We start from the raw sequence: 8,703 nt of genomic DNA on the forward strand, positions 1-8,703 counted from the left end.
TTGAGGCCTGTAGGTCAGTGTGACTAAAGGTCATGGTGACAGAAAGAGAAGGAGGAAGCAAAGGGGCAACTGTGAGACCCAGGCAGGCTTCTCCTGGACACAGGAGATCCAAGAAGACTCTGAAGGGATAGAGTGATCACAAATGGGCTAGTCGAACTGGTCAGGAGTATGCTGGTGACAGAACTTCTGTCACTTTTCAGAGCCCAAAGAGGAACTGGGTTTGCAAAAAGATTTATAGAAAAGGAAAATTCTGGATGAGTTTCTGCTTTAGGAGAAAGACCACATTTTGAACTTTCTCGTTTATTGATAGTGGCTGTGTCACACAGAGCACACTCCTAAACACCTCTGGTCTTATTGCTATAAATGACCATCGGCTGAAATTTGCAAGAGTCAGCCTTGTGTCAAACCCTTGAAATGAGTCATTTATCAGATGCTCCCCAAAGGGCAACCCTTAGGCTCTGGAGTCACAAGAATCTTGGTTTGTAGGCTCCCATCTTTTATAGACAAAGCAAGGTTTTCAAAACCCACATTTATGCCGGGCGTGGTGGTGCACGCCTTTAATCCCAGCACTCGGGAGGCAGAGCCAGGCGGATCTCTGTGAGTTCGAGGCCAGCCTGGGCTACCAAGTGAGCCCCAGGAAAGGCGCAAAGCTACACAGAGAAACCCTGTCTCGAAAAAACCAAAAAAAAAAAAAAAACACATTTATGAAATAGAGGTGAAGACTATTAGTTCTTCCAAAGGGCTACTGTGAAGACTCAATTTTTTTTCTTTCTCTTTTGTTGCAGCCCTGGAGATTGACTAGCTAAGTGATCCACTTCTGTGAGGACTCAGCAAGTGCCACCAAAGCATTAGCATGCTGTCTGACACACACTGACTCGTCTCATCAGTTCCATTTTGCAAAAGGGAAAACAATCAGGGAGAGAAACAACAACAACATATATATTTAATAAGCTCTCCAGGTAGCCCAGGCTGGCTTTGAACTCACTATGTAGATGAGGATGACCTTGAACTTCTGATCCTCCTGCCTCACCTCCCAAATGCTGGGATCATAATTATGCACCGTTAGGCTGGATTTTGATTTTTTCTTTTTCTTTCTTTCTTTCTTTCTTTCTTTCTTTCTTTCTTTCTTTCTTTCTTTCTTTCTTTCTTTCTTTCTTTCTTTCTTTTTTTTTGAGATAGTGTTTCCCAGTGTAGTCTAGGATGGCCTGAACTTTCTATGTAGCCCAGGCTAGCCTCAAACTCCCAACACACCTGGCACAATAAAGTGCTTGGTACCTTCTGACTCTGATTATTTGACATGGGGCATAGTTTTCTTAAAGTATAATCTATATTCTATTTCCAAATTACTTGGTGGTTCATCAGGTTTCTGATTAGATGCACAGAAGAAAAGAGATAATTTTTACCAGAAAATAAAACTTCCACATAAGGAGGGATAGGAAAAAGGGAACCTCACTTCTTTCTAAGTGTCACCCATTCCCTGAAGGGAAAGACAGAGAAGTCCCCAGAGTCCAAGCCAGCCAGGCTGTAGCGCAAGGCTGAGTGATTGGCCGGGGGGGGGGGGGGGGGGGGGGGGGGGCTGGGGCTGGCCTCATGGAAAACGCTACCATACATGGGCATGTCTGCCTCAGCCCAGCCTCCCACAGAAAAATAATGATAAATCCATAGCGACTACCTTGTACGGAAGAGAGGCTCTATTTCAGATATGATAATAAAAATCCATGGTGTTTATGAAACAAACCCACAGGTTTCTCCAGGGTGGCTTAGCACAGGCATGTTTTGGGGTCTAGGAATGGCAGCACCCCAGCCTCACCGACTTGCACCACACCCTCATCCCACTCCGGAGCAGTCTTTAAATTTGTAAAAGGTCAGTTTAATCTTCTCCAAAGAGTGCTAAGTGTTTGTTTTGCTTGAAGCAGTGGATCCACCAGAAACATGAGTCCAACAAATTTTGGTTTTCAGTAGAGAGAAAAGAGGCCAGGGTCAAGGTATAAACTTGGCATCCAACAAACTGGGAAATGGGCTTATAGTACTGGTTGGTCATGTGACCCTGAGGAAATTACTTAACCTTACTGAGCTTCGGCTGTGTTATATACTAAATAAGCTCACAGTGTCTTTGTGATGAGGTGGATGTAATGATTAAAAGAACCCAATTCCATTTAAATGCTGTTAAAGTACCTGACTTGAAAGTGTGCCATCAACAATAGCATAAAACGGAAGGTGTTCCCTGCCATGCCAGACTTTCGGACCTGCATAGCCAATCTCTTTTTCTTTAAGCCAAGTCTAAAAGCGCATCTGAAGTAAACTGAATAAGAGAAGAACCTTCACCAAAGGAAACAGAATGAGACAGAGCAGTTCACTAAACACAGCTGGACCTCCTTTCTTTCCCAGCAAGCACAGCGGCAGCTCTCCGTTCTTAGTGGTAAAACCAGAGCAGCCTAGTCTGGCTTTCTAAAAACTTTCTCTTGTTCTCTGACAGGCATAGCTTTGAAGGGTGCTTTCCACACATGGCAAGACCCTCTAATTCTGAACAGCAGAACTTTCTCCTGCTAGTTCCTCTGACCTGACTGAGAGCAACCTTCCCACTGAGGAGCCCTCAAACCCCAGTGCCTGCTCACTTTGTGCACCTGTGGGTGGCAGCTCTCCTGGGCTATTCACCTGGGTATCCGGGACCCTAACATCAACCTGGAGAAGAGCTCCTTTGTTAACAAAGCTAATAGAAATGAACCTTAACAACAAGTAGCCTTGTCTACCAGGGACTACCAACAGCACACCCACCTAACATGGAACACGCTACATACAGCCTGTGCCCAGGCTATCAACACTCTCACCCATTTTTGGTGGGTCACTTTGTGTGATGGTCAGCGGGTTATCCATCCTTTGATTTTCTAGTTAGAATAGCTAGGGTCTGCTCCCTGCCTCCAGAATGAGATTTGAAACCAGGACCCACAGTGCCTTCACCACTGGTGCTAAAGTAGGCTATTTTGTTTGTTTGTTTTTTAGACACTAGCATACCTGGAATTGGGCCTAGCCACCAGAACCTTTAATTGGTACCTCTACTTCCCCAGGGGGTACCGCTCATTGGCAACATTGGTTTCCAGGGCAAATCCATGGAAGGTCTAGGATGACCCTGCACCTGGCTTCTTCCCACTTCCCATCCTTATAAGACATGACAATCAGGACCTCTGGAGTCCCCACTCCCAGAAGGATGCTCTAGAGGCCGCTCGAGCCCACCACCCAGATTTACCCCCAATGGGACCACTTCTACTTACAGATCTGCTACTGGGGGGCTAGCGGGAGGACACGGGGTGGAGAGCTCGGATCTGGCGCTGGTCCCAGGCTGGGGCTGTCCAAATCTTCCTGTGCACCTCGGACGCCTGGCTTTATAGAGCCGGCTCTCCCCGAGGGTAAGAAGGGGAGGTGGCAGCCGGGAGGGGTGGGAGGGTCCTCTGCCCTTCGCGGCGCCCCCTGCAGGTGAAGACCACAGCCGCGGGGAACCACCTGGCAGAGGCGCAAGGGGGCTGCCAGCGCACTGGCCGGCAGCCTCAACACTCGCTCCCAGCAGCCATCCAGATCCTGGGTCCCTAGAGGAAAGGGATCCGGTACGCAGCAGCGTCTGTAGGGAAACTTGAGAATTTCTCCCCTCGGTCCATTCCAGCTGGATTTTAACCTCTTCGTGTCCATACTGGGAACCTGACACCTCCTTCTCTTCCTCATCCCCACTTCCTTCGCCCGCTACTGTCTAGATCTGGGCCCGCTGTTCTGAGCAGGAGGCAGGGAAAGGGGATTTTTTTTTTTTTTTTTTTAACTCCGCAAAGTGCAAGGCAGGATATCTTATACCCTCTTGTGACTGCTGGGAATGTCCGGGAAGGGGAAATTGTTGCTTTTCTGAACTTGTCCTCTGCAGCTCCATTCACTCTACAACTAAAATTAAATATAATCCCGGAGTGCCTGGGGCCGATAACGTGGCTTCTCTGAGCCTCGTGTCCGCAGCTGAAAAGTGGGGTGCTTTGGAGAAGAGAGCATTGTGGCATTTGGAGGAGGTGTGTTACATCCTAAGAGAATGTGAGGGACTTTCTGGCCCCACAAGTTTTCAATTGTCCCCCCTCAGCAAGGGATTTTGTCCACTTAGCGATCACAGTCTCTCTCCCTTGGCCCTGTGTGGACCTAGGTCCGTCCGTCTCTTGTCTGACTTGACACTCTCTTCATCCCATTCTAGCTTTGACGATTTTTTCTTGTTTCTATCATTCCATTTGTATGTCCCTAAACACTCTCTCTCTCTCTCTCTCTTTCTCTCCCTCTCTCTCCTGCCACATGTACATCCTCAGGCCATAAAAGGAAATCGAGGCAGGGCTGGCCCCACTCCAAGCTGGGGACGCCTAGCGGACCCTCGAGGTCCCAGGCTGGTCCTCCCTCCTGGGCCTGGGCGGGCAACCCAAAAAGGGAAGGCGCGATTCTTGCAGCAGGAATTCCCTGCGTGGCATACCAGCGGGGCTCCGGCTCCCCCTGACTAAATATGGTCCAGCGAAGCCGCCTGCTGAGCTTGCGGAGCGCTAAGGGAACCCCAGTGCTCAGGCAGGAGCTCCAGGCCCACCGGCAGCCGGTGCTCTGAACTGGAGTATGGCCTGGCCAAATCTACTCCAGCCCGCAGTGCTCAGTGGCCCCATTTAGCAGGCCAGAAAACTGAGGGTCCTGAGGGTACGCAGCACTCTCGGGACCTTTTTAATACAATGTTCACTCTGGGGAGCAACCAGGGAACTGACAGCAAGGTCAAGGGAGGCCTCTGGGCAGAGTCCTCTGAATGGAAGTCTGCTAAGGCTCTTAATAGCAGCAGGACTATGGGCAAGTAACTGTACCTGCTCCGCCTCAGTTTCCCTGTCTGTAAAAGGGGGAGAATGCCAGCTCCTTCCTATTTTTTGTAAGCAGTCCTTGTAGCGGTGGGAAATTAACACACTGCACCTGTGTAGGCCCTAGGAAGCCCAAGAAAGTTGCACCAAGCTGTCTGTGGGATATAGAGGGCCACACAGCCTCCCGTTGGCTTTGCACACAGTTATCTGTGTCTCAGCCCCTCTAGACCCCTTCTGCATCCTTCTAGTATTAGTTCACCTGCTTCTCTCATCCTTGAAAACGTCTGCATCCTGGTCCTCCCTGTCCCTACCCCCACCCCACTGCCCAGTGGGGCGACATAGAGCAGAGCCAAGGACAGCAGCTTGGCCGGCCCTCTGCGGAGGTGGGGGAGGAGCCCTCGGGATGATGGATGAGGCTGCTTCCCCAAAGCTTCTTCACAGCTGCACGTAAAAGGAATGGAAACCGTCCATGCGCTGAGCTCAGGAGGAATGGAAGGGGGAAGCCCAGGGCCCACTTGCACCTACCCACTCTGGAACCAGCCCAGAGCTGGCCATCCCAATGATAAGAAGGGCACTCCTACCAGGCCCAACAGTCACTTCCAAGGGGCACAGCTGATTTTTAAAGGACTGTGTGAATTTTGAAATGAAAAGCTGATTTTTAAAGGACTGTGTGAATTTTGAAATGAAAAGCTGATTTTTAAAGGACTGTGTGAATTTTGAAATGAAAATGATTTCATTATTAAGAAGAGACCGGGCCAATAAAATGGCTCTACCTGACCACTTGAGTTCCATTCTTAGGACCCATATGGTGGAAGGAGAGAACCAACTGACTGGGACACAATATTCTCTCTTTCATGTGTAGCAGTGGCACAACTCCACCCCCTGATAAATAAATGCAATGAAAACGTTTTTAAAAATGAAGACTGCATTGTGTATGTGGAATGTGTGCACATGTATCAATCACAGGTATCAGTTCTCAGGAGCCATCCACCACAAGGTCTATATAGATCTGGTTGGCCTAGAACTGTCTATGTAGACCATGCTGGCAGCAAACTCACTGAAATCAGCCTGTCTTACAAGTGCTAGAACTCAATGTGTGCACTACCACATCTGACATTGCTTTCGTTGTTATTTTCACTTTGTTTTCAAGACAGAGTCTCTCACATGGGCCCCAGGCTTGGCTGCTTAGGCCAGTGCACTCTGGCCAGTGTAGCAAGGTTAATAGAAGAGCTGGGATTCTAACCTGGGCTGGCTGATAGAGTCCATTTATAGTGAGGGGTGGTGGTACTTGTGTATGTGTATATACGCGTTCTTGTGTGTGGAGGTTGGAAGTCAACATTGGGTATTTTCACCAGTTGCTTCTCCACTTTATTTTTTGAGACAGTGTCTCTTGTTGAGCCTGGAGCTTGTTGATTCTGCTAGGCTGCTAGGCCAGCCAGCCATCAAGCCCAGGGATTCTCTTCTCTGCCTCCCCAATGCTGGGATTACGGGTGTGCACTGCTACACCCAGCTTTTTATATGGGTGCTGGAGGATCAGGTTCTCCTGCTTGAGTGGTTAAGTACTTTATTGACTGAACCATCTTCTCAGCTCCATTTCATCTTTCCCCCAGGAGTGGAGCTTAAACCCCTAGTCTTGCTCACCCCTCACTGAATGGACTCTACCAGCCAGCTCAGGTTGGAATCCCAGCTCTTCTATTAACCTTGCTACACTGGCCAGATGACTTAACCTTTTACTTCCGGGCAATCTGGGCATTAGGTGTAAAGAAGACAGAATTTCCACCTTCTTGGCAGAGACAGTGACACAAGAATGAGGACCTGAATTCCATCTCTAGCCCTCATGTAAAGAGACAAGGGGTTGCCCAGAGTTCACTGACCCTTGCAAGCACTCTACCACTGAGGCTCAGAAGCCTGATCATAGCTCTGCTCAGCACTAACCAAGAACCTCTGGGGTTATCCACATCCTTATGTGCCATTGTCTTAGGAAAGGCAAACACCAGGCTCTCTGCCTTCTCTACCTTGCTGGGTTGTTAATGACTGTGCTGGCCTTGTATAAACCATCCGTGCCCTCCTGATATGCTTGAGCAGCACTCAGGGACAGTATGTTCATTTAACAGTCAATAAATATCTGCCCACTGTGAGAAGTTCGGATATCTGAAGTCTTCAGAAGGACCCTGTTCTAGGAGTAACAGCAAAGGCTTCTGTTTTGTTTCTTGTAGTTGAAAAGGTCACTTATTTTTAAAAAGAATAAAGTCACTTTACAAAATGCTTCTTTGACTGGGTGATGTTGAATAAATTGTATGTTTTCTGTGAGGGGCAGTTTAATGGGCGTTTCCATGGACTCACAAGACAATAAAGGGTAAGTTTCTCTTCAGAGTCTTTTTTATAGACAGGGTCTCACTGTGTAGCCTTGGCTAGTTTGGAACTATGTAGACCATGCTGGCCTCAAACTCAGTGAGATCCACTTGCCTCTGCCTCATGAGTGCTAGGATTAATAATTTTTTTTTTTAAAGCAAATAGTTTTAAATAGCTACTGGCTTCTAAAAGCCTCTGGCTTTAGGGAAATCAAAAATTGTATCCAAGCATGGCTGATTCCTGTGTGTGCTTCACGATTTAATTATTTAAAGTGTATCAGCTTGGCTGGGAAATGGTTCAGTGGGTAAGAATGCTCACTGCACAAGTATGAGGACCTGCATTTGAATCCCCAACACTCGTGTAAAAAGTGGGGCATGGCAACACATACCAACACCTGTGCTCTGTGAGATGGAGACAGGAGGCTCACTGGGCCTTCTCGGCTACCTGCCTAGCTCTAGCAAATTCAGTGAGAGCCTCTGTCTCAGGGAATAAAGCAGTGACAGGACATCTGACATTCTCCTCTGGCCTCAAATGTGTGCACTCGTGCACAAACCCACACACACACAGCCAGGTCAATGTGACATAAGATCTGCCTCCTCACGAAGAACCATCTTTCCTCACAAGCACACATCAGTGGGAATTGTCACAAGCACACTGTGTCACCCTCACGATGACCCATTGAGTCTCTAGATAGATGACTTCATCTGTTGTGCTGTTCCTCTTAACTTATGTCCAATTCTGGTCTTCCTGTAACTACAGATGATGTCTCTATTGGGAAGAGTTCATAATTCTCAGTAGTTTTAGTATTCTTATAAAACTAAACATATTCTGTATGGTGGTTTGAATAAGAATGCCCCCATAGGTTTGGTCCCCAGATGGTAGAACTAGGAAGGTTTAGGAGCTGTGGCCTTATTGGAGGAAGTGTGTCACTGGGGTAGGCTTTGAGGTTTCTGCAGCCCAGGCCATTCCTAATCAGTACTCTCTGCCTCATGCTTGTGGATCAATATATAAGCTCTCAGCTACTGCTCCAGCGCCATGCCTGCCTGCATGCTACCATGTTCCCCACCATGATGGCTATGGATTCTAGTCCTCTAGAACTGTAAGCCCCCAACAAATTCTTTCTTATGTTAGTAATACCTTAGTAATTATATTTTGTCACAGCAATAGAAAAATAAGGCACTCATCAGAAAATTCTTCTTGGGAATTTACCCAAAAGAGATGAACTTAGCTTCACACAGTCCTGTACATGGGCATTTATAGCAGCATTCTGTTATTGTGTTTTTGAGACAGTTCTCACCAAGTAGCCCACACCTTTAAAACTGATCCTCATATATCAGGTTCAGCAGCTTTATTAACTGCAAGCACCTGGATAGAGCCATGCCATTTTCTAGTAGGTGGACAGGTAACTAATGAAGAGGCAGGATTCTGCACTAGAAAGAGCTAACAAGCCAGAAAAGTATGGGAAAAACTTCATGGCACATTGCCAAACCTGGAAGGTGCAAATGGC

At 47.7% G+C, this 8,703-nt stretch overlaps 1 protein-coding gene across 1 annotated transcript in view; it reads right to left on the reverse strand.

The window, feature by feature from the left end:
- Window positions 1-3,393, reverse strand: part of Myh11 (myosin heavy chain 11) — a 101,354-nt gene extending 97,961 nt beyond the window's left edge. Inside the window, exon 1 of the mRNA XM_028858400.2 lies at window positions 3,270-3,393. The gene's annotated coding sequence lies outside the window, so the exon portion shown is untranslated. The remainder of the gene's footprint in view (window positions 1-3,269) is intronic.
- Window positions 3,394-8,703: the final 5,310 nt, after the last annotated feature.

Source organism: Peromyscus leucopus, chromosome 8b (genome assembly GCF_004664715.2).
Source record: "Peromyscus leucopus breed LL Stock chromosome 8b, UCI_PerLeu_2.1, whole genome shotgun sequence".
NCBI lineage: Eukaryota > Metazoa > Chordata > Mammalia > Rodentia > Cricetidae > Peromyscus > Peromyscus leucopus.